The following is a 17989-nucleotide window of genomic DNA, read 5'->3' on the forward strand; positions in this document are numbered from 1 at the left end:
TAAAAATAAGATCTAACTACCAATTCTGGGAAATAGCCGAAAACCCTAAAACTTATTTTCATGGATTCGTCAAATTCAAGCAACATAAACACATAAAATGATAGAAACTTACCTAACTGGGGCCATTTGCTGGAGAGTTTGATTATCAGAATCACCATCACTACCTACATCAGCGGTGTCATCCTCTTCATGTTCTTCGTGTTCGTCGTCTTCGTCGTGTTCTTTGTCGTTTGCAGCAGTAACAATCACTTTGTTCTTTAATTTTTCTCGAGCTTTCGTGGGTTCATTAGTATCAGTCATCATTTTGTAGAAGAATCGACGATGTTTTTGATTCAGCGACGATGAATTGAAGTTTGAGAAAAGGGGGGATAGTGTTTTTACCCTCCACAATCGGAAGGGAAGAGAAAGAAAATGAAATGAAATTCCTAGGTTTTGGGTGGTTTTAATCGTCCAAAGGTTGTGTCGGCAATTATACAATCGGTAGTCATATGATGTTCATTTGCTACCGATTATAGACGGTTTCCCCAAATTCATTTTTTTTGCAAAACCGATAAAATCGAGTTTTCTACTTTAACAATCGGTAGATATGATATGTTAGTATTCTACTGATTATGGCAATAATCCATTCTTAAACAAACTAGTAATTGGTAGACATAACTATATTCTAAACTACCGATTATAGAAGGGTATTCTCCGGAAAATTGGTCATCCCATAATCGTATCTATGAATTGGGAATAAAAAAATCGCCCATAACTCTTTCAGGGTTACCCCTAATGGCGCCAGGCTTTTTTGGCCTGCTTCTTTTTCTTTACTCTTTTTGTAATATTTGAGGGTGGTACAAGCATCTTGTACCATGGCCGATACCGCATGGGTAAAAACGTTACGCAGTGCACCAAATCGGCCTGGCCTCACCTCCCTGTACTTTGACAAGATTCATCAATTATGAAAAGGATGATGTATATTGACCATTTCTGGTTTAAAGACACATTGATACTTCACTTTCAAATTAAATTTTGCAGGCAAAGAAAACAGATTTTAGGGATTCACAAAAGAGACAGAATTCAAATTCATCATCTCGGTCTCTCTCTCTCTAACGTGGCGTCCCAAATTACCACGGCAATCTGCATGCTCTTGGAAGTACAGCAATATCTATTGTGTGAAATACAAGAGACGTGGTTAAACATTAGCGGTGCATGATTCGTGTGTTTTCATGCATGCCTTCTTATTCGTCTATATGCTAAACGTATACACCAAAATATGCAAACCACTAATACATGTACACGCCGTCTAGATCCTAAATCTAGTAACGTTAAATCCTTATGAAAACTGTTGGAGGGTTAGTTCTTTTTCCGAAAGCCATGTCAACCGATTAAAGATTGACACGCCTTGGGGTATAGGAAGCATTTTCGCTTATTCATTCTCGTGATCAAGTTGAGTCGTATATTCTTGCAGCGAAGGTAGACGAATAGCTAGTACCCCAAATTTGGAAGGACCACTACTTCTCTCTTTTGTTTCTCTCTGCATATATAGATGCTAGATCTATCTAGAGAAAGAGAATCGTAATATTGGCTCAGGGGGTACTTCTTTGTTTATTTGTTTTTATATATTCTGTTTATTCCTTTTTCGGTGTTTAGTTATTTTCATTACATTCAATACCTACTACGTACTATCTCTATCATCTCCTAACTTTCTCAATGGAGAGTTGTGGAAACATAATGGATGGAAATTCAATTCAAAAGTTTCTTGCAGCGTTTCAGGTTTTGGATCTGACCATTATTGTTAGCTAGCTAGTCATGTACAATCAATACTAAATTGAATGGTGCAACTTGAAATCCTTAGACTTAGTGTTGTTGCGCAAATTAATCTTGCACCGGTTAAGAAGCTATTCTCTACTTAGTAGATGGCAGTATGATGAACCCTAAAAGGCTAGACTCAACATCTCAGCTTTCACAGTTTAATCATAGTGGGCTGAAAAAGATGAATCATGTAGCAAACTAGCAATGTAGCGTAGATTGTAGATAAGACTACACAGTATCTAAGGTTACCACGCAAGTTACTAAGCGCTGAACTTGTAGATTAGCCCCTTCATTGTGGAGATTTCCTAAGTATGTGACTGAGCATGCACTTAGCGGGTGAGATTTCCTAAACTCTTCCATCTAGGGAACGCACCTGGTTTCAGGCTTTCTGGATATCAAATTAGACATAGACATGTACACTATACGGCTCGTGTTAAAAGAGATGACAATTGACCATGAAAACTTTAGAGAGGGGCCATCCATTTTGAAGGTACAATCAGTAAGAAATTCAGGGAAGAAAGCCCATAACTGAGAGGGCACAATCAGAGTGTGGCATTTTGGGGGGACACGCCTAGTGGGTAGTGAAAAGGCTTTGTAGGGTCATGGGTCCTTCCACTTATTCGAAGACAAAATTGCCCTAAATAAAACACCGGCGTGTTACATGCGAATTTTTAAATCGGTAGGGGACCGGACCTCATAAAAAAATTGAGCAGAAAAGGATTGGGCAGTTCGGGCAGTTAAGGTCAACTGAATTAAACTCTTATCCGCTGCCCGAAATCCATTAATTCTTAACAAAAATAGCCAGATTCACTCCTTGACCGATTTTTGGAAGACCGTGAGCTGATCCCTTCCCACCACTAACACCAGGATTTACTTCCTTTCCCTATGCCACCCCACCTATATTAAACAAATCATCCGTATACACCAACACTTGAAAGAGCACTTAGGTTCCACTAATCACATTCTTCTAGTTCCCAAAATATCCTGCCGACGAAGAGAAGAAGAAACTTATTCATTGCACCTTGTAATGACCATTGAAACTTCGACTAACCTTAGATATCCATACTTTCCGAGATACTCCCCTGATTATCATCAGGTTAGTGTGATAATTTAATGGGAGATTATTAAACAAACTCTTTTAGTATATTTTTGCAGGTGCACGGAAAACTACCACTAATCTATCGCTTCACTACCACTACCACACGCGTGCATCAGTATCGTGTTGCACGTGACTCTCTGCCAGCTAAATATTCATTTTTGATTTCTTTTGTGCAAAACCATACTAAAATAATTACTTGATATTTTCTCAAATTTCGAGTAGATTTCTAAATTAATGAACTAATAACTTCATTTACTAAAGACTGAACTATTAGCAATAAACAAATTACACGTGTCAGTTACCTAGTGCGTGGGACTGTTTATCAACAAATGAGCAGCGTCCACGTAGCTATAAAATTACCAAATTAAGGAATAATCAATTTGACTTACTGTGATTGATTTTTAATGGTTTATGGTCAGCGCAGCGGTGTGCGGGCAGATCGGTCCCGGTCAGGATAAGACCTGACCTCATAGATGGAACTGGTTTAATATTCTTTCTGGGCTTTAGTCCAATTATTAACTAACCAGCCCATTATGACTTCTCCATAAGAACACCTCCAGTAGCTCCCTTTTCACTCTCTCTCTTTCTCTCATTTCTCTCAAAAAGTTTGAGCTTCTTCTTCTTTCTACTGGGAGAGGGAAGCTGTTTCAATAAGGTGAGGTTATGGCAAAAAAAATCATGGGGATTAATTTGATCATGTATATCTTTACCATCGATATATGATCAAAACTATTTCTGCTAATTTTATCTTATGCATGTATCGAATATATATTGGCAAGGTTTGTTCAAACATTTTTGTCTGTTAATTCTGAATTTGTTTCATTTTTGTGTATGTAGAGTAATGTCATGGATGGGTCATTCAAGAGTTCATCAAGATTGGAAATATTTTGTGAAGAAAGGGAAAGCTTATGCAGCAACAGTAATATTCATCATCAACGGACAGCACTGTTCATCAATGAGTACCACTACTAGTAATGTTGTTTTATTGCTTTAGCATATATACTGGCGTTATCCTAACTGAGCTTTTCTCCGCTAATCTTCTTCGATAAGTCTTCATCATCTTTCTTTTTCTCTTGTTTTCTAAAACCATCGATCTTCCTTGTATTGGATCATATTCCTTCTTATCTTCCCTTTCTATCGTTGTCTTGACCTTGTAAGACCTTTTCTTGACCTTGTAAGACCCAGCTTCAATCTCTTCTTCTCCGCTCTTTAATCCTTCGTAAACCCATTTTCTTCGCTTCTCTTTTTGTGTTTCCCACTCAACTCATATTCTCTTCTCCTGTCTATCCCTCTTGAGCTTTTTCACAAATCAAAAATCACCATGAAAATGGGCATTCCTCAAAATCATACCCGTTTGGGAGTACCCATCTGAAATTCGATCAAGTAAAGCTAGATTTTCTTACTACAACTCCGGCTTTATCTCAGCTTATTTATTTCTTTCTTCTTTTAGCTAGGGTTTTTTGTTTTATTGTGTCTGACACTGAAGAAGAACAATGATGAAACCATAGTGGTAAAAGTCATTCCCCCAAGTGACGAGTTCATGGAGGTCGTGACTTCAGAGAGTTTAAGACCTACATCTTAGTCAGTCCATTATTAGTTTAGTTTTCCACTAGTGGGGTATTTTCCAGCAAGTCAAGTATACGTTTGTCTCAAGCGTACCAACTGATAGTGTAACAAGAATCAGTGGAATTAATACAACGAGAAAAAACTCACTTTCATGTGTTCTTTTGTTTTTGTTCTGAGGGTTTTAATGTGTATTTGAAGCCATGGATATCATGACATAAGTTTTTAATCTTACATGATGCGTTCTTGGCTGATTAAAATGACTGATAATTTTTCTTTTAAAATGTATGATAATGGTGTTATATACTGTACTTAGTATTTTTTAAAGTGCAAAATTAATCTTAATAGTTGATGAGACATAATCTTGGATGGGTTTCACTCGTGACTGCTACAACCTAAAACACTGATAGTCACTTTTACTGCTCTCTTTGTACTATTAAACCACTGCTGCTGTGGCTGCTGCTACTTTGTGGACTTCAAAAATTAATACTTTCATTGAAGTCATCATAATTCCTTCTTTTTTGTATGACTAACTTTGGGCTCTTTGATAGTGAGAGAGACACTGTAAAATTCCTCTGTTTCAGGCTTTCAGCTGATAGATACTGTAAAATTCAATTATGCATTATGGTTGATATTTTCCCACTTCCCAGTACAAAAAGCTAAAAAGTATATAGATGAGTTTGACGATATATGATGTTCCCTAGGATCGTTCGGGAAATCACTACAACACTATCCGTTCTTATTAGATGGAGTTCTGGTAGCCGTTGGATCTCAAAACGGATAATGATTTTCTGCATTTGACTGTCAAACCACCGTGAAATCACTGTCCGTTTCGGCCTGGATTTTAAAGTGGTTTCAAACTTTCCTGGAACAACATTGAATGAGAGCAAGGTTCGGCCGTTATTTTGGAAAAATGCCCGTTAAAACGGTCACGTGTCTGTGAAGGTCGCTGACACCCGTATCTATGTATTGCCGATAAATAGAAAATGACGACCTTATTTAGACTTGTTATAATCCTTTTCACGCATTTTAAAACCGTTTTTCTAAAATTGAATTTTACGTTTTTTCCTTCTAAATAATATTTTCATGTAAATTTTTTAGACCATTTTTTTCGTTTTCACGTCAGTCATAACCGTTTTTTTAAGAAAAAAGAATATAAAAATATTTTCTTACACATCTTTATATTTTAAATTAAAGATTAAAAAATTACAATTAATATTTTAAATATAAAAGAATAAAATAATAATATATCGAATACGTTATAACAACGTTATTAGATCCGTTATAACTGTTTTCACGCACGTTGTAACCGTCAGATAGGAATTTCAAACCATAATTCTTTTTGTTTTCTATTTAACCGTTATAACGCCGCTATTTTAGAATAACGTATAAAAACGCGTTTTTTTCCTAAATAACGCGTTTCTTGCCAGAAACGTGCTCACACCTGTCAAAACACGTTATAACGGTCACGCGTTTAGAACACACTTTGCAATTGTTATACTTCGCCCAGTTCAAGATTTTGCATAAAATTGGTGTGGTCTGTGTGGAGCCAATATGGTGTGGTCTGTGTGGAGCTATTTATACAAGTTTCAAAAAGGAATCATGTTTGAACGTGCATATAATTTTGGACAACGTTTAAAACACTAATGATATTTTAAAGAACACATAATTGGGGATACCTCCACAAATTGGAGATATTAATAGTTAGGGGCATAACATAGGTTAAGAGGTATTTTTATCAGTGAAAATAAAAACACTAAAAACCTAAGTCAAGTATCTCCTCTTCTTCCCAACCGCCGACTATTCTTTTTCTTCTCTTCTTCCATCTTTTTTTGTTAGAAGTTTATTACCTTTTATTGGAGCTGCTTGGTCTACTATTGATGATTCTGTAGGTATTATGAGATGTATATTAGAAGAATCTTGTATGGTTGTATCGATGGGAATAACCAGATAGACTAATAGAATACAAGATGTATCAGAATCATATGTAGGTGATTTCATTACTCATCATAATTTATGCAATCAAGGTACTTGAAAAAGTAACAAGACGAATTCCGAAAAAATCAACACAGATAAGAATTGTATGGGGATTTTGACAAAGTACATCACGTGGGATTAGTATTTCCTAAAGTATACCCGTTTCTTTCTAAATTGCTAAGATACACCTAGTTTCGCTTTTACATCCCATTTTTTTTAATAAAACTGTGAACTGTCGTTAAATACCAACTCAAGCCGATTTGAACTGAATTACAAATGACTGAAAAACCCCTGGCTGGAATCGGCATGAAAAAAAAAAGGCATTGGCACCTATTCCAGGAACCATCTTCTTTCATTTTCTTGATGTTCTTACCCAACACAATTATTCACCATTAAAATCAGTTGTAACCACATCAGTTTCCCATTGATTTCTACTGAAAATTCGAATCAAAACTATTTCAAAGTTCTTCCTTGTTTGCCATCAAAATCAGATGCAACCAAACAAGGGTCTTCAAGACTCACTTCTACCTTGACTAAAATTTTAATATATCACTTAAATCACTTGCATTCATAATCCATATCTCGGCAGCAACTTATCTTGTTAACTGATTTTCCGGTATGAAGAACCTGTACAAGTTAAACTCAACCACACATAGAAAATCAGTCAATACACAGCTAACTTCAACTGCAACCTTATTCACTTCTTGTCCGATCTCTCACTAAACAGAAACTACAGTGCAACACCAATTGATAGACAAGTGATGTGATTTGTAGATAGTTGTAAAAGTGGTTCGATTCTCAGACTTGTGAAGGATATTAATTAGACTTAAATCCTAATATTAAAATAGAAAACTCACCAAAAATTATAGCAAACTCAATCAAAGATGATATCAATACTAAAAGAAACACTGAGGCTAAGATTCCACTATTTTCCAAGTTCAAAGTGATTAAACCAATACATATATTTATGCAATTTTCTTGTTTAATTTGATTCTAAAAGATTGCAACAAGTAGATTTTCAAAAGTAATAATTGTAAATACCAAGTATGAAGCATCAAAAGTCTTAAAACTAAGCATACTCCATCAAAATAGATCACAATCACTCAAATAAAAATCATATTCAATAATATTTCAAGGCAAATAATCATATAATTATTGCAAATAAAAAGATAAACTAGAATATACCACTTTTTGTTGGAAAAATAGCTTCCTCTATCGCCTCAGCAATGGGGTTTAGCTCCTCATATTAATCATGATCTCAAAATATGTGTTTGTTGCTCAAAAGATGATTAAAAGAGTGAAAAGTAATACCACAGACTGTTTGTAACAGTGTATTGGTGTTGCAAAACAGTTGTTACAATGGAACTGTTACAGAAAAACTGTTGCTTTGTCGTTGATTTTAAAACCCTAGAATAAGACTTCCCTGAACATCTTAATGTTCTTCAGCTGTTAAACAGTGATACTTTTCTGCGACTGTCTACCGGGGGTCAATGTTCTTCGCGTTCTTCTTCTTCAACAGCAGCAGCAGCAGCAGAAACAGAGTTTGGTAAAGCTCTGGTTTCTTCTTCTCTGGCTCTCCTTAGGTTCCCAAACTCTCGACACCTCTTCTATATGACCGAAGACATCTATTTATATCAAAAATACCGATTAAATCTCTCCCAAATCTTCCAAAATCTCCTTCTTCTCTTCACGGCCAAGTTGCGACAATTTCTTATTTTAGGATTTCTACGCGTTTCTGAGATTTCCTTTTTATTCTAAACTCTTCCTTAGATAGATACAAATCTTTGGGAAGGTTTACAGCGTTTTAATCACTCTAAAATTCCCTAAAACAGGTCACACACGTGACTTTCCATATTTTCTTGTTGTGAGAAAAATCCGTCGTTTGAGCCCAGTTTAATCGATTTAAACACCCATATCAGATTCCTAGACCCATAAGGAGTCTATCCTATGCAAATCAGAGGTTTAATTGACCTCAAACTCCTTCAAATCACGATTGCAAAAACTGCTCTTTAACTGCATTTTTTTTCCCGCCAAATTTTTTTTTTTTAATGTTGAAGATGGTTGCCCCTTATTCAGAGTAGGGGTGCGATTAGCAACTTCATGGAAATGGGATGCCCCTTAGTAATTAGGTTACCCCTTATCCAAAGTGACAGTCCGAATAGAAAGTGTCCTCCGGGTGCTTTCCGACAACTTTTCGAGCCAATTTTTTCCAAAAATGTTTATTAGCCAAAAATACCTACAAATAAATAAAACACCATAATAAGTACAAAAATGAGCCCTAACAATATATAGAATTGAGACAAATCGGACACAAAAATGTGTCTATCAAATACCCCTAAACCTATTATTTGCTAGTCCTCGAGCAAAAATAAAATAGAAATAAAATCCTAACTCACTGTCGCAGGCATCGTCGATTGCATTTAGCGTATGCAATAAGCCTTTAAACCCCTAGGTGTCCCTAGTGGCGGAGTGTTGTCTTCGGAGGGCTTACCATAGGTATACCCACAAAACCTTTTTACTCCAGACCCTAGCTATCTACACAGAACCTTGGAAGGCACTAAAGAATCTCCTTGGTCGGCATACTTATTGACTACAGGAGGAAGTACCCTGATGCGAAATTCCAATTGTTGTACACGAGTTTGCACTCAAGCATACTAAAATTCATATGAAGTGACAGAGCTCTACTCAGATAGTCGCACTATGGACATCAATATCCGGAGTCAAAACTAATCACATGGATAGATCAAGAAGATGGATATAGAAAAACATAGATGGTTTTGATGTTTACTAGGTGAACGGTGTTTCTCATGTCTGTCTGAAGGCCTCCGTCAAAATGAACCTATCCTAATGGCATGAGATACTAGTCTGACTAATATCAACACACTGGCATATACAAGGGAACCAGTGATTGATAATCCTAACTCTAGGTCAACACAACTAGCATATACAAGGGTTCCAGTGGTCGACTTTATTGAATTTATTCCAGTTGGTTTTATGGTCTGGTCTCTTTTTTTGTTTTTTTTTGGTATCTCAATCACTCTAATTCACCCTAGCATTGGTAAAAACTTGAATCGTGAGCCCCACCTAAGCTATGGTGAAACTATCATGTTATTTATAACACCTGAGCTATGTGCTTTTATGAATAAACTCTTTAGATGTTTCCATCTAGTCAGATTGGTTCCTCAACTCCTACAACCAAAATGCTTCCATCCACTTAGATTGGTTAGTGCCATCCTTAATAGGGATAAATTTCTAGGCTCTGGAGTTTAATTATTGCAACGAAAATGTAACAAAAAGTTCTACCCCACCCCCAAACTTAAATCTAACATTGTCCTCAATGTTTCTAATCAAAGAACAGTACCAAAAATATAAGTAACATGAGGAAATAGTAAAGAGAGAAGTCGGAAAGATATTACCTGGGTGAAGTGTAACCAAAAACCTACAAAAATATTATACAACATACAAAATCGCCTCGATGGTCAATCAAGGTAAACAGGGTCCTCCAGAGGGACCTCCTCAACATCACCTGTAAGAAAAGGCTCTAAAAAGGGCTTCAATCGCTGGCCGTTAACCTTCGAAGAACTACTACCATCTGGTGTCTCAATCTCAACAGCGCCATGAGGAAAAACAGTACGGACCACAAAAGGATCGGTCCACCGAGAGCGCAACTTCCCGAGGAATAGATGCAAACGAGTGTCATACAGAAGAACTTTTTGACCTGGAGAAAATGACTTTCGTAAAATATTCCTATCATGCACAAGTTTCATTTTGTTCTTATACTCCTTAGCACTATCGTATGCATCTCTACGAATCTCATCCAACTCATTGAGCTGGAGCTTTCTTTGAGCTCCTGCCTTGTCAAGTGAAAAGCTTAAGTTCTTAATAGCCCAATAGGATCGATGCTCTAACTCAACAGGAAGGTGACATGCCTTGCCAAACACTAAACGATAAGGTGACATTCCAATGGGTGTCTTAAACGCAGTACGGTAAGCCCATAAGGCATCAGTAAGCCTCGACGACCAGTCTTTCCTATTTGGATCAAATGTTTTCTCTAGAATACGTTTAATTTCCCTATTGGAAACCTCTACATGACCACTAGTCTGAGGGTGATATGGGGTTGCTACTTTATGGGTAATACCGTATTGTTTCATTAAAAGAGAAAACAGTCTATTACAAAAGTGTGAACCTCCATCACTAATTATAGCTCGCGGCGTACCAAAACGTGTAAGTATATTCTCTTTCAAAAACTGGACTATGACCCTGTGGTCATTCGTTCTACACGGAACCGCCTCAACCCACTTAGACACATAGTCTACAGCGACAAGTATGTAAAGATAACCAAACGAAATAGGAAATGGACCCATAAAATCAATGCCCCACACATCAAAAACCTCAATCACTAAAATAGGGTTCAAAGACATCATATTTCTACGGGAAATGGTTCCTAACTTCTGGAAACGCTCACAAGAAACACAATGGCTATGGGAATCTTTAAACAACGAAGGCCAGTAAAATCCACACTGCGAAATCTTAGCAGCAGTCTTCTTAGCACTAAAATGACCCCCACATGCATGTTCATGACAAAAGGAGATAATACTAGACTGGTCATTCTCAGATACACATCTCCTAATAATCTAGTCCGGACAATACTTAAACAGATAAGGATCGTCCCAAAAGAAATGCTTAACCTCGGCTAAAAACCTAGAACGATCTTGCTTACCCCAATGTTGAGGGGTTCGACCAGTAACAAGATAATTCACTATATTTGGATACCAAGGTGATTGGGAAACAGAGAACAATTGTTCATCAGGAAAGCTATCCCTTATAGGAAGGGAATCACTAGGGGAACCAACAACTAGCCTAGACAAGTGATCTGCTACTACATTTTCTGCACCCTTTTTGTCTCTAATGTCTGGGGAAAATTCCTGTAACAATATGATCCATCTAATCAATCTAGGTTTGGTATCCTTCTTAGATAAAAGGTATTTCAAAGCAGCATGATCTGTACAGATTATGATCTTAGAACCTAATAGGTAAGACCTAAACTTATCCAAGGCAAACACGATGGCTAAAAGTTCCTTCTCGGTAGTTGTGTAGTTCATTTGGGCATCATTCAGAGTTTTGCTAGCATAATAAATCACATGAAGTAATTTGTTTTCTCGTTGTCCTAAAACGACGCCTATAGCATAATCTGAAGAATCACACATAATCTCAAAGGGTAGGTTCCAGTTAGGTGCCTGGACTATCGGGGCAGTAGTGAGTAAAGTTTTAAGCTTCTCAAAAGCCTCTAAACAAGCATCATCAAAGACAAACTTAACATCTTTTGCAAGCAAATTGCAAAGAGGTCTAGAAATCAAGCTAAAATCCTTAATGAATCGACGGTAAAAACCTGCATCCCTAGGAATGACCTAATATCTTTTACGTTTTTGGACCTGTAAAGCTTAATAAGTCAACTTGGCTTTGTCTACCTCTATACCCTTTGAAAGAGACGATGTGCCCTAATACAATTCCTGTTTAACCATGAAATGGCATTTTTCCCAATTAAGCACTAATTTTTTTTCCTTACACCTAGTCAACACTAATGTCAAATGATGCAAGCACTCATCGAAAGATGAACCAAACACTGAAAAATCATCCATAAAGACCTCTAAAACCGTTCTACCATATCAGAAAATATGCTCATCATACAACGCTGAAAAGTTGCAGGGGCATTACATAGCCCGAAAGGCATGCGTCTATACGCAAAGGTACCAAAGGGACAGGTAAAGTGGTTTTCTCTTGGTCTTCTGGGGCAATAACGATCTGATTATAACCGGAGTAGCCATCTAAGAAGCAATAGTGACTATGTCCAGCTAATCGCTCTAGCATTTGGTCGATAAAAGGAAGGGGAAAGTGATCCTTCCTTGTGACCTTGTTCAATTTCCTATAGTCAATACACACACGCCATCCCGTGGTCACTCGGGTTGGGATTAATTCATTATTATCATTCTGGACTACAGTGATACCTGATTTCTTGGGGACAACCTGAACAGGGCTGACCCACTTACTGTCTGAAATTGGGTAAATAATACCCGCATCTAACAACTTAAGCACCTCTTTTCGAACTACTCTTTCATGTTAGGGTTCAGTCGACGTTGCATCTCCCTAGAAGGTTTGGAGTCTTCCTCTAAATGAATCTGATGCATACACACAGTAGGACTTATACCCTTAATGTCTGCTATAGTCCACCCTAAAGCTTCCTTATTGTCTTGAAGTACATTTACTAGCCTACTTTCCTGATCACTATCCAAATTGGAAGCTACAATCACAGGTAAAGTCTCAGATGGGCCTAAAAACACATACTTTAGAGTATCGGGTAGTGGTTTAAGGTCCAACTTTGGGGGCTCTTCTAAAGAAGGAATTAGGGTAGTCTCAGAAACTGGTAACGGTTCGAACCTCTTTCCATCTATCAGTGTCTAACACAGGGGTAGAATCTAATAGAGCATTCACCTGTTCAATAGTGCTATCGTCGTCAAAATCTAAACCAAAATGGGATAGACAACTTTCTAATGGGTCTTCAGACAAGATGTTTGGTAATGACTCCTGAACTAAGGCTTCTATCATGTTCACCTCCTCAACACATGTGTCATCTAGCTCATGAGGTTGCTTACTGACATTAAAAATGTTCATCTCCATAGTCATATTACCAAAAGATAAACTCATCACACCATTTCGACAGTTAATGATCGCATTAGACGTAGCTAAAAATGGGCGACCTAAAATCACAGGTATCTGGTTCTCTGGGTCAGGGACAGGTTGGGTATCTAGGACCACGAAATCCACTGGATAAATAAACTTGTCGACCTCAATAAGAACATCCTCGATAACACCTCGAGGGATTTTAACAGACCTATCAGCTAACTGCAGTGTCATCTGAGTAGGTTTCATTTCACCAAGTCCTAGCTGTAAGTATACATGGAATGGCAGTAAGTTCACACTGGTCCTAAGTCAAGTAAAGCTTTTTCTACCCGGAAGTTACCTATTGTGCAAGCAATGGTAGGAGAACCTGGGTCTTTGTACTTTGGAGTTGTGGTGTTCTGAATGATTGAACTTACGTGACTAGCTAAAAAGGCTTTCTTATGGACGCTAAGTTTTCGCTTTCGCGTACACATATCCTTAAGGAACTTGGCATAAGCAGGAATTTCCTAATTGCATCTAATAAGGGAAGGTTTATGGTAACTTGCTTAAAAACCTCCACTATGTCATTAAAGTTCGATTCCTTTTGTTGGTACTAATAGCTGAGGAAATGGGGCTCTAGGCCTAAAATCAGACCTTTCAGGAACCGAATTCACATCATTAGAAACTTTATCAGTCTCTTCAGCTACTGGTCCTGAGAGGTGAGATCCTGAGGGGTGAACTACAGTATGTTCACTATCGGGCATGGTTACCTTATTGTCTACAACTCTACCACTTCTAAGGGTTCTAACATTCAATTGATTCGATGGTTTTGCACCTAATTCATGAACTCCTCTAGGGTTGGGTTGTGTTTGACTAGGAAACTTACCTTTTTCTCTCAAAGAATCACTTATCAGACCAACCTGGGTTTTTAACTCGGAAATAGCCTGACTATTTTCTTGTCCTATCCTGTTACTAGCTTGTAGACTCTGTTCTACGGATAACTGGAATTTTGCAGTTTCTGAGTTAACAAGGCGAGAGATTCCTCTAAACTTAGGATTTTTATCTGACTGATTCTGAAACTGAGCTAGTCCTGAAGGATTCTTAGTATAGCCAAAACCTGGGGGAGCATTAGAATTACTAAACTGACCTTGACTTTGGCCCTTAGACCACGAAAGGTTCGGATGGTTTCTCCAACCAGGATTATAGGTTTCTGAATATGGGTCAATCTTTTGACGGTTATCAAATCTAGTGTTATTATAAAGAGCATTGGCCTGCTCTTCAATATTCGGCCTTCCCAAAAAGGCTCCACTCTACCACTAGTCTGGCCCACTTCTAAGGCTTCTAATTTTTGCTAAGGCAATTTTGGCATCTGATTCATAGCCTCCTTCTACCCTATTAACGTTTCCTCTACTTAAAAGAATTGTTTTCTGGGGTGCCCTACTATTTTCCCATTGCTGGGTTTTTTCGGCGATTTCATTAAAAAATTCCATCGCCGCATCAACAGTTTGGTTTTCAAATCCACCAGTGCATAGAGACTCAACCATGGTCGTTGTGGAATAATCTAAACCCTCATAAAGGATCTGAACTAGCCTAACCTTTTCTAAACCATGATGAGGACACTGGGATAATAAATCATTGAACCTTTCCAAATACCTATATAAAGATTCTCCCTCTTGTTGTGAAAATGTGCATATTTGCGTCCTAATAGACGATGTTTTGTGCCTAGGGAAAAACTTATTGAAAAAGGCAGATGTAAGTTGTTCATATGTCTCAATTGACTCGGAGTCCAAACTATACAGCCACGACTTGGCCTTATCTTTCAGGGAAAATGGGAATAACCTAAGTTTCAAAGCATCATCATCTAAGCCTCTAATTCTTAGAGTACTACAAATTTCCTCAAAATCCCTAACATGGTAATAAGGGTTTTCATTTTCTTTCCCTAAAAAGATTGGGAGCATCTGTAAGATCCCAGGTTTCAGTTCATAGGGTGCCTCCGTTTCAGCTAACTTAATACACGAAGGACGGGTAGTCCTAGTTGGATTCAACAAAGCTTTCAAAGTTGCCATTTCTGGCGCTATCGGAGCAACATGGATTCTCTCCTCAGTCAAAGAACGTTCAAAAACAGACTCTTCAAAAGCCGTACTTTCTAGATTAAGGTAATCGAGGCGCTTCTAAATTAGGTTTTTTGCGCCCGACGCGATAATTCGAACCCTATTGGTCGAAACTAAACTTAGGAAAACTAGGAAATTGATCATCACGGAGCCAGTAGGAGCAAGATCCTACCCAAAATCAGAAAACAAGAAATAAAGAGGAACTGCGGCAAGTAAGAGCAGCAACAAAAGGAGACGTGGACGCTCCACATGGACGGTTGATTTTCTTCAACAGGCGCCGCCCGTGGCCGGCCGACCACGCTCCATGTTTCTACTTTCCGGCCCCCTTTTCCACCAACCAATCAGATCGCTCCAAAAGCGCTACACACACTTTTAATTAAGATTGAAAGTCGGTTGGTCGACATACCTAATTCTTTAGGAAATTAAACATAGGCTACTCATGTCATTCTCAAAACGATCACAACAACACGTTTTGGCCGGCTGGTTTGTCAAGCTTGGCCGCTTCCCGATGAAACTAAACAAACTCCATAATGTCCACTAGCGGGCCCACTATCATCCCGGCCAATCGGAATCCTCTTAGTCCACCAGAAACATCACTGATCGTTGGCCAGAGCCAGGATAGTTACGCTGTTGAAAGAAAAGTTCAACGATCTAAGACTGACCGTAACAGTCTCAAACTCATCGCATCCGTAAAACTTAGCTAGTCTAGTTGGATGGCTTAGATGTTGTTTAGACCGACCAAAGAGGTGCCGGTATGATCCCTGGAAACTCATCTTCATCCATGGCCAGTCAAACTACTCACGACATGTCATGAGCGGGTCAAACCGATTGCCCAAAGTAGGGTGATCACGTGTTTTGAAAACCCTAATTCATGCCAGCGGCAGCATGTTACTGTCGCAAAACGATCACGACCGTCCATCTTCGGTAGCCTAGTCGGACGGCCTAGATCTAATTTCAGGTGGCTAATGAGAAGCCAGCATGCTCGCCGGAACCCATCTTTGTGTCTGCCCAATCGACTTTTCCAAATCATCGGCAAACGCCCCGAATCATTTGGACTAAGGTAGGTTGGCCACACCGCTTCAAACCCTAGAATTCAATCAACGGCAGTATACAACTGCTGCAAATCATCTCATTCGTCCAACTTCGCTAGCCTAGTCGGACGGCTTAGATTTAATTTCAGGTGGCCAACAGGGTGATGCCGTGATCACCGGCCACCCCTCTTTTATGTGGAGCGATCGGCCAAGCCACAACTTTCCCATACGGATCCCAAAAGATCGCCCAAAGGCGGCCAGTCGCGCTGCTTACATATAATTCAATAATTCAAAGGCAACCAACTGTCGCAAATCATCTCAGCCATTCAATTTGGCTAGCCAATTTAACTAGTCTAGATTAAACTTGGACAGACCAATAGAATGTCAAAGTGGCTACCAGCCATCACTCTTCTATAAGGGATTGGCCGACCTACCTTTGGCATGCATAAATAGCTCCCAGCAGTTCCTTGAAAGTGGCCGGTCACGCTCCTTTAAGACGTTAGGTTCGTGACCAACAAAGACAGGCTTTATACAACGATGCTTCACATGCATCGATTATTTTGAGATGCTTGCTAAAAGCGATGCTTTACATGTATCGAGTACATACGATATTTTATGAGTATCGGCTTCACAAATAACTTAGTTATTTAACATAATAGCGCCACATGCTATTCTTTGTGGCAAGACTCATGACTTGGATCGCCACACATGACCACCCGCCACCTAGATTGCGCGTGATTAGTCATAATAACTAGGTCTTGCAAATAAGACCCATTCAGCAGCCTGCTGCATATTTTCCACAAAAATACTCGAGACACCAAACATGTCACAAACTGGGGGATGATCATCAGGGTATTGGTATGGCGGTTTACAACGTGCGACGTGCAACACATCCATTATAAGAAAGTGTCAGGAAAGGCGGACAATTAGTGACGGCAGAGAAGTAGTGGGTGTAAACCAACCCGTCTTCCCTCATTGAAAGACGTGGTTTTCAACAATTTCACACGATCCCACTTCTCCATCACTCAACTACTCCCACTTCTTCATCACTCAACTACTCCCACTTCCTATGAGATCAGGGTGCGTACAATTATGACTGTATAAAATAGGTTTTCAACTTATTTCAACCAACAACGATTATCAACACAGTATCTAGAAAAAATCAAAGAACTCATAGCTTGCATTCTGCAGGCGAGTTCCGAATTCTGATACAAGTCATAAAACGACCATACCTTCAGAATTAACCATTCTGATCTCAACACCTTCTTCGCTTCCCTCCCTAAGATCAACCCTTCTCCTTCACTTTGTGACCGAAGCAAGGATGGAACAACCATTTCTTGGTTTAGGCCAGAATTGTACAGATTGATCTCTCGAATGTAAAGTACTCTCGTGCAGTGCATTTGTTTAGGGTTTAGATTCGTTTCTCGGTGGCACACCCAGATTTACCAAAATCAGCAGAATCAGTTTTTACCCCAAAACACTTACCATGCTGATTTTCTGCAAAACTGTCCAAGTTAAAAAAAAATTGGATTTCCGGCATGGATATTTATAAATATTTATATGCCGGCACAATTCAAATTCTATACATGAACTTGGACCCTTTCGTCCCCACTTTCCGACATGGTTTTTAAAGAAAAATCAATGTCGGTACTAGTTGCGGCATGGAAGTTTAATTACGTATCTATGCCGGAAACAGTTCCGGCGCTGATCAACCTAAACAATTCAATGCCGGCTCCTTGGTGTAAAGAAAACAT

The 17989-nt window shown here is 38.7% G+C and overlaps 1 long non-coding RNA gene and 1 pseudogene across 1 annotated transcript; both read left to right on the forward strand.

Moving 5' to 3' along the window:
* The first annotated feature begins 3458 nt into the window (after positions 1 to 3458).
* LOC113352978 lies at positions 3459 to 4811 on the forward strand. The gene is made up of 2 exons (XR_003361009.1): positions 3459 to 3551; positions 3734 to 4811. It is a non-coding gene; the product is annotated as an uncharacterized LOC113352978 (long non-coding RNA).
* A 9884-nt stretch (positions 4812 to 14695) lies between these two features.
* Positions 14696 to 14795, forward strand: LOC113354656 (annotated as a pseudogene).
* Positions 14796 to 17989: the final 3194 nt, after the last annotated feature.

This window comes from Papaver somniferum, chromosome 2 (genome assembly GCF_003573695.1).
Source record: "Papaver somniferum cultivar HN1 chromosome 2, ASM357369v1, whole genome shotgun sequence".
Lineage (NCBI taxonomy): Eukaryota > Viridiplantae > Streptophyta > Magnoliopsida > Ranunculales > Papaveraceae > Papaver > Papaver somniferum.